The following is a 13,679-nucleotide window of genomic DNA, read 5'->3' as shown; positions in this document are numbered from 1 at the left end:
GATATAGTTTTGGTCTCCAAACCGGTGTTGGACGCACCCATATTAATTTTTTATAAGCGCGGCCGAAGGCCGCGGGCGCAAAGATACTATGAATCCCACCCCGGTCTCGAAGCACTCCGGGGTCATTTTTCGGTTTTTTTGGGAATATCTTTTGAACGAGCTAAAATTTTTCTTTTCCGCCTTCGGATTATTGTTATTGGATTTGGCGTGCATATTATCTTGCACTCAAAGAAATGGGATATGATAAGAAATTTATAGATTTTCTGTCGAAACCATATAAACGTCGCATCACTTCAAGATTATCACATGGTATATGTAATGGTGATCCAGAGCAAAGATATAGTGGTTTATTAAATTTATTGTTACTTATGGCCTTAAAAGATGTGGCGTTATCTAGTGCCTCAGCATGTACTTCTGCATCACTGGAACCTACGTGCGATTGGAACTGATGAGGATTTGGCACATAGTTCAATAAGGTATACGAGTTTACCGTACTGACTTCAATTAAGGTTCCGGGTTTTCCTTCTGGCTCTAGCCAGGAGGCTTTGTAGCAATTTCGGCTTTAGGTTGGATCTGGTATCGGTACCTGCTACGGTAAAAGTTCGGCTTGGAATATTTCCGTTTTCAACTCCAGTATCGGTTATACTCCAGTTTTTTCTAGTCATCATATGGATGATATAAATAATCCAAAAGTAAATCTATAGCATGTAAAACATAATTGTCTAGCAATACTTTCTCTTCGCAAACTGTTTGTGGCCCTGATAAGGGCAGCTTTTCGTAGGTATTGTCACGGATATTAGCATCACTAAATTATCCCATCACTAAGGCGATGCTAAGGCCATGCCAAGCAGTATTTACGTTAATAATTAAATCAAGTATACACATATATAAGGCAGCCAAGAGAGATGTCACACACAGATGCATTTACTTATATGCCTATGTGCGCAAACTACAAACATTCACATCAATAATTCAATCTTTATGTATCTACATAAACGAATAAATAATTGCGTCTACACATATGTACGTATACGAGCAGCGGAGCGGCAATGCACAAACACGTGCATATATCTTATCTGAGTTGTCACAAGAGAGAGCAATAATTTGTGCACGTAGTTGTGGCTGGCGATTTTGTAGCCGAAACAACTAGTAAGTTCTGGAAATCGAAGAGCCTAGAAGTATGCAGTGTAAACTATAAAAGCGGGGCAAGCGAGAAAGAAGTAATTCAGTTTGATTTGAGTTGTCAAGCAGTTTGATTAAGACGATATCTAGCGAGCAATAGCAGTGTTATTTTGGATAGTAGAGTTTCATTGAGCTATCAATCAGTGTGGTTATTAAGCAAGCTATTCGTTGCACAGTTTGTTATTGTGAAGTACTTTAATAAAGGCCATTTTGCATTATTACAAATTTGAGTTATTTATTCAACAGTTTAGTGATTCGAACTTAGCAGAGGACTGCAAATAAGAGGATTTACAAGCAAATTCGTTACAGTATAATTGTTTAGCATTTTTTTCTCTTTGTTTAGTGGTGGCCCTGATAAGGGCCGTTTTGCGTATACTTGTATAGCATATTTTCGCTCTTTGTAAACTAATGGTGGCCCTGAAACTAGGGGAGGTTACTGCGTCTGGGTTTCACGGCTTATTCGTGGTACATCATGCATATCCGTTTGTGTGCTGCAGCTGTTCCGTGCGAAGTATTGACCTTTCGCTCCAACGGTGTCACTTAAAAAAAGCGAACATGTAGAAGGGACTTTATTATTTATCCTTCGTCCTTCCTTCACGTTGTAGCGGCGAAAGTATTGTCCGATATTTTGGTAGATAACTGTAGGAATGACCGTTGGGGACGATGAGACAACTTCCGTTTTTTACAAACTCTTGATTAGCAATGCTAAGTCATACATAAAATTATATTATATTTTTTATCTTACAACATTCGGGAAACAATATTTACATCAAAGACGGTAAATATAGCGAAGTGGAGTTGGGCATCAAATTTACTCTGTGAGCTCCCACAATAAGGTCACAGGCCTGAAAATGGAGCGAAAAAGTTAAGCCATTTTAGGGAAGCTAACGCCAAAAGCTTTTTCCCAATTTTTCCTCTTCCTTGATCTTGCGGGGTAATTCTTTACTTTAGCTCACAACTGCAAAACCTCGTGCAAAAATATCGGGAGGTGTCAAAAGAATGCGTTTTGGACTCAGGACGACGAATCCGAAACCGAAAATTAAAAATTTTATTTCTGTAAAAAAATATTCCCAAAAACTGAAAAATGGCACCGGAGCTCCGAAACCGGGGGTGGAATCCATAGTATTTTTGCGCAGGTAATAGTCTAGTTGAGGGGTCGACTGCTAATACGCTACCAAATATCGAAAGAGGTGTCAAACGACGCGTCTTGACATCAGTATTAATAATCCGAAAGCGGAAAGTAAAAATTTTAATTCGTTCCAAAGATTTTAACGAAAAACCAAAAAACCGGGGGTGGGATCCATAGTAATTTTGCGCAGAACACCTTTTTGCGTTGGCGGCCTTCGGCCGCGCTTATAAAAAATTACCATGGGAAACCAAATCTATATCCACGCAAAACACTTTTACCCACAGTTTTTTTGTGGGTACCCAACACCATCAAAATTACAACAGCCACATGAAAATTTTCAACTTTTTAAATATATCTGGAAAGAAATAAAATTTTCAATTTCCGTTTTCGGATTCGTGGTCCTGGGTCCAAAGCGCGTCTTTTGACACCTCTCCCGATATTTTTGGACGAGTTTTAGTAGTTGTGAGCTAAAGTAAAGAATTACCTAATAAATTTTCACATCAAAAGTAAATAAACAAACAATGTAAAGATAAACAAAGTTTGACATTTTATGACCACCTTCGAATGAAAAAACATGTAAAATGCAACTCTGATGCTTTTACCTGGTTATTGTACCATGATCGCAATGTAACTGTTTTGTAACTTTTAAACAAATTTTTTTTTATGATTTTAATAATCGGGGATTGCCCATATTGCTTTTTTAAATGTATGAAAACATTTATTTGAAGCAATTTTTTTTTTAAATTTTTATAATTTATTTAATAATTTGGGAAAAATTTAAACAACGTGGCAACAGCTGTCGCCTTGTCCGTCCTGATGTCACGTTGTTTAAATTTTTCCCAAATTATTAAATAAATTATAAAAATTTGTTTTTATTTTAATTAAAAAACCGTAATTTTATCCTTCAGGCAGGTAATTTGGTCCATTGCCTATAAGCGGTTTGACACCTTGCACTCAAATTCATTGTTGGTCATTATTTAAGCTTAAAAAAGTATGTTATCTACTTTTTAGACAGGAAGATTAATAAAGCTCCAGGCAGGAGCAAAGACAAATCAATATAGCTGTAGAGCTATATATGGTTGTCGGACGACCAATTCTTATAAATGAAGCTATAGAATGGTGGTCGGCCATGGGTAAACAATACAATATTAAAAATATGAATACAGTACAGCGATCAGCATTCGGAGGGTTTACAGATTCACTAAGGATGTGTCCAACTGTGCTCTTAAACTTTCGTGAGTGTGACTTTTGGAACTTGAAGCAGTATGGCTAAGAGAGGAGGGCAAAAGAAGAACCCAATTTCATTTTACACCGATGGCTTGTACTGCGTTTGAGCTGGGGTCTTTTCTTAGCAACTTAAGTTGTCTACCAACTGGGCTAGTTGGAATTTCCAGCGGAAGTTCTGGGTATAGAGGGGCAATCAAGTACTCCATGTGCGAATGTCCAGCAAACTATGGGCATCTTCATACTGTCGGAATGTAAGGATGCTGCAAAATGCTCCGTGGAAGATATATGAAGGTTTATTAACCGAAACAAATGGTTTGAACGGGGCACCTAATAGTTTTACTAAAAACAGCGCCAATTGGTGCCAGGAGGCATCAAAAGGATGCCCCGCTCGCTACTTGGCCGCGGATCCCTGAACGCGGTGTGTGGTCCATAGTAATTTTGCGCAGAACACCTTCCTGGATTGGCGTCCTTCGGCTGCGCTTATAAAAAGTTACCGTGGGTGGGTCCAACACCGGTTTGGAGCTATTGTTTTACAATACAAAATCATCAAAATTACAACAACTTCAAGAAAATGTTTAAAATAAAATTTTAAGTTTTTGTGGTCCCAACTCCAAAACGCGTCTTTGACACCTCTCCCGATATTTTTGAACGAATTTGACAGTTGTGAGCTTAAGAAAAAAAATACCAATCAACATTATTACAAATTGCGTTTTTAATCGTTACTTACCTTAAATTTGCAGCAAAAATAATTATATTTTGACAACTGTTATTAAAAGAACTTAAACTTTTTTTTTGTGAATATTAAAACTTTAAGTACTATTTAAAAATTTTGTTCGTTGTTTCAGAACGGAATTTTAGGAGAAATAACCTTTTCATACATGATTCAATTACTAGAGGTTTGTTCTTCAATGATGGCAGATCTTTGACACTCCCAAATTAAAAAATCCGGACGGGGTGCTTTTACGAAGTAATACGCCAATTACACGGCTCAAGTATCCTTGTGCCAATTACCAATTTGCACAAGTATTTGCCCGGTGTGTGCACTGGTTGCGCTATTTGCGCATAGAACTGCGCTAAAATCAAAACGATTTTGATATTTACGCATGTCTGCAAATATTGCACATGCTTTTTTCTTCGTGTGTGGTGAATCTTACACAGTTTACCTGTGGTTCCTGATAATAGCCGTGTTTTTTAACACGCGTATATCCGTTTACGCTTAAACTTTATATTGACTGCTAAGAGACAAACTATAAATACACCTCTGAAATTGCTGCGCATAAATTTTGTCCTACTAAATTTCAATACGCATTATACTCAGATGTAACTGAAATATGTGTCTTTGTTTCACCCTGTACACTAATTCTATGTATTATATGTGTGTCCACAATTCATCGCAACTGATTCAGCTATATGTTATACCCTATGGCCATCAGAGCGTTGCGTCTCCGCTTTTCGGTACACCCTGTTGCTGTAGCTAGTTGTTTTACCACATCCGCTAGATGGGTCTCCTAAGCATTATCTAAGCGAAGATAGGCGTTTTTTAACACGCGCAAACGAAACGTATACGCGCGTGTTAAAAAACACGGCTAATATAACATCAGAAATTATTGCTTAAAAATGTTAATATCGAAGGCGTGAGGACCATCTCTAGCTTGTAACACGAATTCATATAAATTCAATAATAAATAATAATTTTTTATACAATTAGAACACATGTTTCATTTGTTGCGCTAGTTGAAAAATGAATATTGCGCAGTGCTGCAATGAGTTGAGCTGGTATTGCAATTAAAATATATATTTTATAAATACAATGGAAAATAAACGCTTCTGTGCGCGTGAATTACCAGCACTGTGGAAAATAGTAATTTTTTATACAATTAGTGCCTTTTTTATATAATTCAAATACATGTTTCATTAGTTGCGCTACTTTAAAAATGAATATTGCGCAGTGTTTTTGAGCCGTGTATGTCAAACTTTTCATTTGCACAAATTTCGTCGTTGTTATGGTAACGCATCTACAGTGGAAGCAGTAAGGAAGGCGGTCGGCATGATGTGTTGGTGCACAGTGGCTAGTCATTGTCGGCTGGGGCGGGTCCTTGCCAACCTTACTGTTCCTGCGCCATAAACAGAAAAATGTTCCTATCATGCCTGTCAAAACGAGCAGCTGTCAAATTCAAAAAACCTGGCAGAAGCGCAGAGACCGACTCAAAACTCTTATCAATACAAAATAAAACAACATCCGGCTGAACCGGATGTCACGGACAGACCGTTAACATTCCAAAATTTAAATTCAAATTCAAAAAAAAATTAAAAAAAAACTGACGCAAGAAAAAATTACCGAACCGGACATGACCGGTTACTACTCTGAAATCAAATATCAAAAAAAAGCTGAAAAGTAAAATAACAAAAACTGAAAGGAAAATAAAAAGGCCGAATACACAGAGGGGCGCCGCGGGTGTTGTTGCGACGCCCGGTGCTTAGTCCCACCCTCAAATAACCATGGCCACCGACGCACCTAAATTTCGGTGGCCCCTTACCTGTCTTACCTTATGCCTTCTAAATAATTGGCGACGCCAGCATTCCCATTTCAATTACAAATTTATTTATAATTCATTTTCATTACGGCTTATTACTTAGGATTATGATTAAATTTATATAAGTTTACAGCTAGGTACATTAAAGTGAGCGAAATGATGCCGTACAAAAAGGAGGTTCACTAGGAGTGATTAGTAAGAAAAAAAGGTATGTACATATATTCATTCCTTTTGATATAAACTTGATTTAGATCCAGGTCATATTTACTTTGGTACTGAATTCAAAAAAAAAGTAGACCATCCCAATTGGAGGGTAGGCAGGGGTATACATGGAAGCTTCCTTATACCTGCTCACTTTGTTGTGGGCATATGTCGAATAGCATTGTTTTAAATGAATATGCTTAGTTATACGTAAAGACAGACCTATTTGTTCTTACAAATCTCTTGTTTTAAACTACGAACTTTCTTCAAAATACCCTGAAACATATGCAGGTTAGAATTGACCAATAAACGTTTAGCGTTTGACGCAATACTTCAACGTCTGTACTTAAAATTTACATTTTTATTTAGGTGTACGGTGTAAATTAGGCTTTTATTTAAAAATTAAAATATATAAAAAATAAATAAATACTAGGCGCGCTATACCCTCGGGGGGGGATACAGACCGACTTATCTAAATTAATTATCTAAAACATGTTTACTTGCGAAGTTGAAAAATAAAGAAAACTCCAATATACATATGTATGTATGAATATACTAATTTTCAATAAGAACAAATAAAAATAATCTGACACTTTTTAAATATTATATTTAACTTTTACATTTCAAGTATGTGTATATAACATACAAATTGGCATGTCTAGTCCTTTAAGGCTAAATATACATACATAGTCAAGGTATTTATCATCATGCGTATGCATCTGATATCAAATCTTTAATTGTATTTATTTTGATTTTAAATTTAATAATCCGAAATTTTCCAAATTGGGTATGCCTTCTTGTTTGTCTTTCGTTAATGCAAACCTTACCTAATCTTAGTCAGAAAATTCTATAAGAAATTGGCATAGCCAGGACATATGCGAAATTTTATTTAGGGTTAACACAAGGCATAGAATTAGTTTTGCGTATTTAACGCAAAGGTACAATAGTGGGGGAATTCAAACGTAATACAACGGCTGGCATTCTCCAGCTGACTAAACTTAGGCAAGTATTTCACAAGGGGGGGGGGGGGTTGCATACATATGTGCAACCTAAGTGGTCATATGCTTATATGTACATATACCCCTACTCACTACGCACCTGGGTATATTTTCTAGGTGGCTGCACTCAACGCGCACTCTAATTGGGTATATGTCTATATATGCATATAACTATACCCAATTTAGGTAGCTAATCATACGTGTAAATGGGTGGCGATTAGATGTAAATAGTGTTAGTGTCGTATATTATGTTTCGTGTGCCTACCCTTATGTACGTGTACCTAGGAGTGTATGTAAGCTCCACTCAAGGGGCTTTGGAACGGACTCACCCCTTTATGTGGTTATTGCGGTAGTTGTTCTGGTTGAGGTGGCCGGCTCTGGGTGTGCCCGGCTTATTTCGTTGGGCCTATAGGTAGCGGCCTTTGCTGCTGCGGTTGAACTTGCTGTTGTTGATGTTGCTGATACTGCCGATTCAATTCATTGGCTGTTGTTGTTGAATCTTACCATTTGTTATTTGTGCCAATACGTTCATGTTGCCAAAGACCGTGTTACGTATTTAATACAAAATCGATTTTATATAGTTGCAATTAATTTAAAAAAATTTCCCCGGTTTGTTGTTGTTGCCGTTTCACGGGCACCTGAGCATATAACGTGGCTGCAACAGGTGGTTGTAACTTTACTGCCTCCACCTTCAGGTACACATAACCGCTTCAATTTGTTGATCTAAATTTGGCCTTCACGAGTTCCATTCTTCCAAGTTCAGCTGCATGTATTTTAAAGTCACTTTCAGATATGTGTGACGATTAAAATTTACATAAGCATGTTTCGAAAAAGTATTCCTCTTTAGACCCAGCTGCTTCATTAGGAAATTTCATTATGATTTCATTAGAATTCATGATTATAGATTTTTAATTGTATTTATGTACATAAAAGTTCAAGTTTATATTTTTTTTTCTATTAAACTTGTATGATGTTGATTATTAATTTAAAATACACTTTGATGCCAAGTATGTATTTACATTGAGAGAAATTCATTTTTTTTTCTAAAATTTTGTTCTACTCATTCACTGTGCGCATTAGCTAGACACAATACAATTTACGGGCTGTTTTTTTGCTCAGCTCCGCCTGAAAATCTTCCGCAACTGTCGAATTTTTAACAAAATCATGTGCTTTATTTTAAAATTTTTCCACTGCAACAAATCCAATTCGTTTTTTTTTTTCAATCCTCCATTCTTTCTTTTTTTTTCAGTCCTGGAAAAATATGTATCTCTCGCACAAAATTCTTTCTTTTTTTTCTTTACTGCGACTGCGCAGTGGAACGGCGCCGTAATATCGCGTGATTTAACTGTTCTTGCCATGGCGGAACCACACCAGGTGGTAGCCACGGTGACAATACTGCAGCCGTCATTACGAGTTCGATATATTTCGTGTTGACGAACCGATGGACTAATGTCAAAATCGTACTGCGCTGAAAGGTAAGGTGTCAATTCGCATGAAACTATGAGTCAGCTGTCCCTTGTATGTTTACGCCATGGTGGTGGTAGTCATTGGGAATTTTCCCACATCATTGGATTAATCAGCGATGCCACCTTCTTCCATATCCTCGCCCTTAGGGCGTTCGCACGTCGACTCTCTCAAGTAGACCGTAATAGCAGACCATAACCGCAGACCGTAACATCGTTTTATATTTGCGCATGGTTTTTGTGTCATGTATGGGCCGTATAAGGAAAACGGGGAATAATTCAATCCCATTCAGTGAAATTGTAGTAGTCGAGTATCTTTGGTAGTATATTAGTAGTGATAATAAATTTGTAAATGCAAAAGGTTTTGGAGAAATAATTCATTGTCTACTAAATGTTTCGTGAATTGATAAAGTTATGTTCGTTTGGTCATTCTTTCAGAAACTGTTTGAAGAATGCCGTACGTTAGAATTTTATTCAAAAATGCACTATCTCAAAATTTGTTTCCAAAACTCCCTACATGAGCATAAGTTCAATGCATTTTGTCATAAGAGGGAGTTAACGAAAAGCATTCTGAGATGAAGAGTTCTTCAATCTAACTCTAATATAGGGCGGTTTTGTGACATTTTTGAAAAATATTTTGAGATAGCATGATTTTGAACAGGCAGCCGACATGGGGTGATACGTTACTCAGCAGCCGCAATGAAATGACAAAAACAAAAATATAGAAAATGGCTTATTGTCTTAGAACTTTATATTCCTACCTTGACTTTGACAGAAGAGTTAAGCTTTTGTGCGGTCCTGCTACACAGGGAGTTTTCACCGTTTTATTCTGAAATTTCGGAAAGCTCTTTTCCGTTAAGTATTTATGGAAGCGTTCCGGATAAACCCTTAATTTAGAATATTCGGAATACGTTCATTTGATACTACCTCACGAGGTCCGAATATGCATAATATTCCAAATATAAACTGATTCTCCAAATTCTTAAATGGAGACGAATGTTCCGAATATACGGAATTAATAGAACTTTTAATACGCGCCCAAAAATATCGAGAGAATTGTTAAAAACGCGTATTGATCTCGATAACAATAATTCGAAGGCGGAAATAAAAAATTTAGCTCGTTCAAAAGATATTGACGAAAACCTGAAAAATGGCCCCGGGTTGCGTTGGCCGCCTTAGAGTTTATAAAAAATAGCCTGGCCGGTCCACCAATGAGGTGGGATCAAAATTAAATGCGCGCAAAATCCTTTTGTACACAAAATCTTTTTCAGTGCACAAAAACATTACAACAACGACATGAAAATTGCCAAATTCCACTCCAAATATCTCCGGACAGAGAGACAATTTTTCTTTTCAGCCTTAGGATTATTGTTGTCTTGGTCACCTCTCTCGATAGTTTTGGACGCGTATTAGTAGTAGACTCCTGTTCTATATATTTCTTTATGGAATCTCCATTATTTACTAATGACATTTTTACGTGAATAGATTTAATAGTCGAGGTTTCGACGTTGAACGATGAATTTTGAATTGGTTTAGGTTTCGTATGTTCATATGTAGGTTTACGAAAGTGCGCGATTCCTTGGTGTCCGTACTTTTCATAAAACCTATGTTCAGCTACACTAATAGATCATGGCATAGTTAATAAATTCATCATAAAATTAAAATAAGTGTTCTAAGAAATTATGCAGTTAAGGACTTATCGGTAAACTGATTGCTTCTTATTTCTATTACTAATATTTTTCGAAAATTCGCAAAGAAACAACACAGGTAACGGATGTCAATTCGATTTGGGAGCAAAATGGCTGCAATTGTCAAAAAATGTGTCTGTCGAGAGACCCATCTAGCGGCAGTGGTTAAATAACTAGCTACAGCACAGGGTGTACCGAAAAGCGGATACACAACCCTCTGATGGCCATAGTGCATAATATATAGCTGAATCAGTTGCGATGAATTGTGGACTCGCACCATTTTAAGAGGTGATACGTATAATTCGTGTAGAGATGAAACATAGACACATATTTCAGTTAGATCTGAGTATAATGCGTATTGAAATTTAGTAGTACTAATTTTATGCGCAACAATTTCAGAGGTGTATTTAAAGTTGACGCTCAGCAGTGCATATAAAATTTAAGCGAAACGTCTGTAGATGTAAAAAAACACATCTATTTTGTTATCTCTAATTAGAAGCAGAGATACGTGAAAATTTTACAGAAAATAATATAGTTCCCAGGGATGTAACATATGTAAATATGTATTTTATCTTTTGGCGATTTATTGTAGATTAAGGCGTATGTAAACGTTATCTTAGGGGGTTCACATAATGTGAAGTGATAAAATGAAAACAAAAATACATATATAGAAATTTGTTCAAATGTATGTAGCGGCAGCCTGTGGGTTAATGCGATGGTAAGGATGTTCAAACATCTACGTATGCATCTATGTGCATATACCAGCCATGGTTCAACTATATACAGGTTGGCTCATCTGTAAAGCAACAAAATATGTCTGTTCAAATTGTCAAAATCTGTGTATTGGTGTTGGTGCGAATGGTATGGAATGGAAACATAAAACTTAGCAGTTTTTGTATGTGTAAGTAAAATGTTGCCAATGTGTTGGTTTCATTTTGAGTTTGCCATCTCCTTTTGACAATCCCTTCGACCATGCAATGACATAAATAAAATCAGCTGATGAGATGAGCTAACCTGTACATAATTGAACCATGATACCAGCATAGCTACGTTTACATGGGTTAGTAACTGATAGCTGATAGAAAGCAAATGTATATATGTTCGAACATGTATCTCTTAGTATGCGTGAAGTTAGTCCGTGAAAGTTTGTCTGTCGATTCCCGCCAAAATAGGATCGTATGTATTGGTGTCTTTCGTTCTTGAGTGAAAGTGGTGAGAAAGAAAGGCTTTTGATTTATCGGGTACGACCGCCAAACGATTGCAGAGCATGTCTCAAAAGAAAAGTTGGCTTACGTGAGTGCGGAGGCAAGTCCTAATTATATATTTTTTTGCGATAAAAAAGTTCGCGATTTTTATAAAACCGTGCTAACGGGTACTTTAACGGAATTCCAAGGACGAACCGGGATCCCATATCCTGGTTGACAACAGCCCCAATTATAGGTGAGTCCAGTGAAACCCCCTTCCCCAGTCCATGGTGCATGAACTAATAGTAAAGATAAAAAAAAAATGTTAAAAATGCAAATTAACTTAAATAAAATTTCATATCTAAAATAAATAAAATTTAGTAAAATAAATAAAATTATATACAAAGATAAAATTCAGTAATAAAATTAAATAAAATAATGAAAGTTAAAAATAAAATTAAATTAAAATAAATTAACTAAAATTATAAAATAAAATAAACTATAAAGCTAATTTAAATAAATAAAATTACAAACATAAATAAATAAATCGAGATATTTAATAAAAATCTAATGGATAAAATTAAGTAAAATAAATAAAACCAAATGAATAAATAAAATGACATAAATAGGTAAAATGCAGGCATGCTTAACCAACGAAACGATATCATTTCGTTACGATAATCAACGTTAATAAACGAAACGAAGTCATTTCGTTTCGTTTATTAACGTTAAGATCGTCAAATTAACCAAATGATTTCGTTTCGTTTTCTGCCACATCAAAACGAAATCAAATCGTTTATGTTGATTATTAATTTCAAACTATGCTGGCAAAGCTGATTGATGGCGGAGTCATTAAAGGTGAAAGCATTAGCCAAGCTGATTGCAACTTTTCTCATGAATTTTGACAGTACGAACATTTCTCAAAGTATTTTTGACATTACCACCAACGAATTACACAAACAAATTACATAGAGTTTGTTTGTGTATGTGCGCTCGTTGTTGCCACCTTACGGCTTCACCATTGCTATAGCATTGCCAGCACAATTCAAACATAAAGTATCACGTTTTTGTTAACGTTTTTAACGTTAACGAAAGCTTTTCGTTTCAGTTAAAAACGAGATACAATTTATTTTGATAATTTCTTTATCGATAATATTTCGAAGTGTTTCAACGGAAACGGTGGAAATTTTTTGATAAACGATTAGCTTAACGTTAAGGTGCATCCCTGGTAAAATGAAATAAATAGATAAAAGCAAGTAAATAAATAAAATAACATAACTAGATAAAATTCAATAAATATAATAAGTTCACATTCACCCTAATGTGTCTTTCTCTGCCGCCATGACCCTAGTCCCTAATATTCTTCCCCTCTACACATTTAGATTGCTTGCGCAAAAATTTAAAGTTGCCACCATCAAGAGTCACAAAAGCACAAAAAAAAGCGGGGTTGTTAAATTAAAGGAACTTGCCACACTAGCCACCAACACAGTCCCAAACACACAAAAGCGGGGTAGTATTTAATATCGAGGAAGGGGAAGCATAGAGACGGTGCCAGGCTATACGTCAAAGGAGTAGAGGAGCATCTTGGCGCTCCTGTCCTGGCATTGGGGCATAGCTGCGTATACAAACATTAATTAACGAGAAAAGCAAACCCGAGGAGAGAGGCCAAGAAGGGAGCAAAGTTATCCGTGCGCCGCTGCCGGAATTTATATTGTTTTTTTTTATATTTCATTTGAATTTTGTTGAACTTATTTGAGATTTTTTTTGTTATTTTCAATCACGATTTCATTACGTTGAGTTTGATTATGGCGTTAGCGTTATAGTATGGCACCATTAATCGATTACATTGATTTCCATAAGGTAGGTTCGATCAACTGTTTTATCTGGTTATGTTTATAAGTCACCATTAATTGGCCCTTAAGGAAGTTTAATTTGGCTTTTAATCGGATACACAGATTTCGATAAGGTAGGTTCGATCAGCTGTTTTATCTGGTTATGGTTTTATGGTTATAAGTCACCATTAATTGGCCCTTTATACAGGTTATGGCTAACAGAGGTGCGTGTCTCCGCTAT

This window comes from Eurosta solidaginis, chromosome 1 (genome assembly GCF_040869045.1).
Source record: "Eurosta solidaginis isolate ZX-2024a chromosome 1, ASM4086904v1, whole genome shotgun sequence".
NCBI classification, from domain to species: domain Eukaryota; kingdom Metazoa; phylum Arthropoda; class Insecta; order Diptera; family Tephritidae; genus Eurosta; species Eurosta solidaginis.
The sequence above is the reverse complement of the archived record's forward strand: the minus strand, read 5'-3'. Positions refer to the sequence as shown.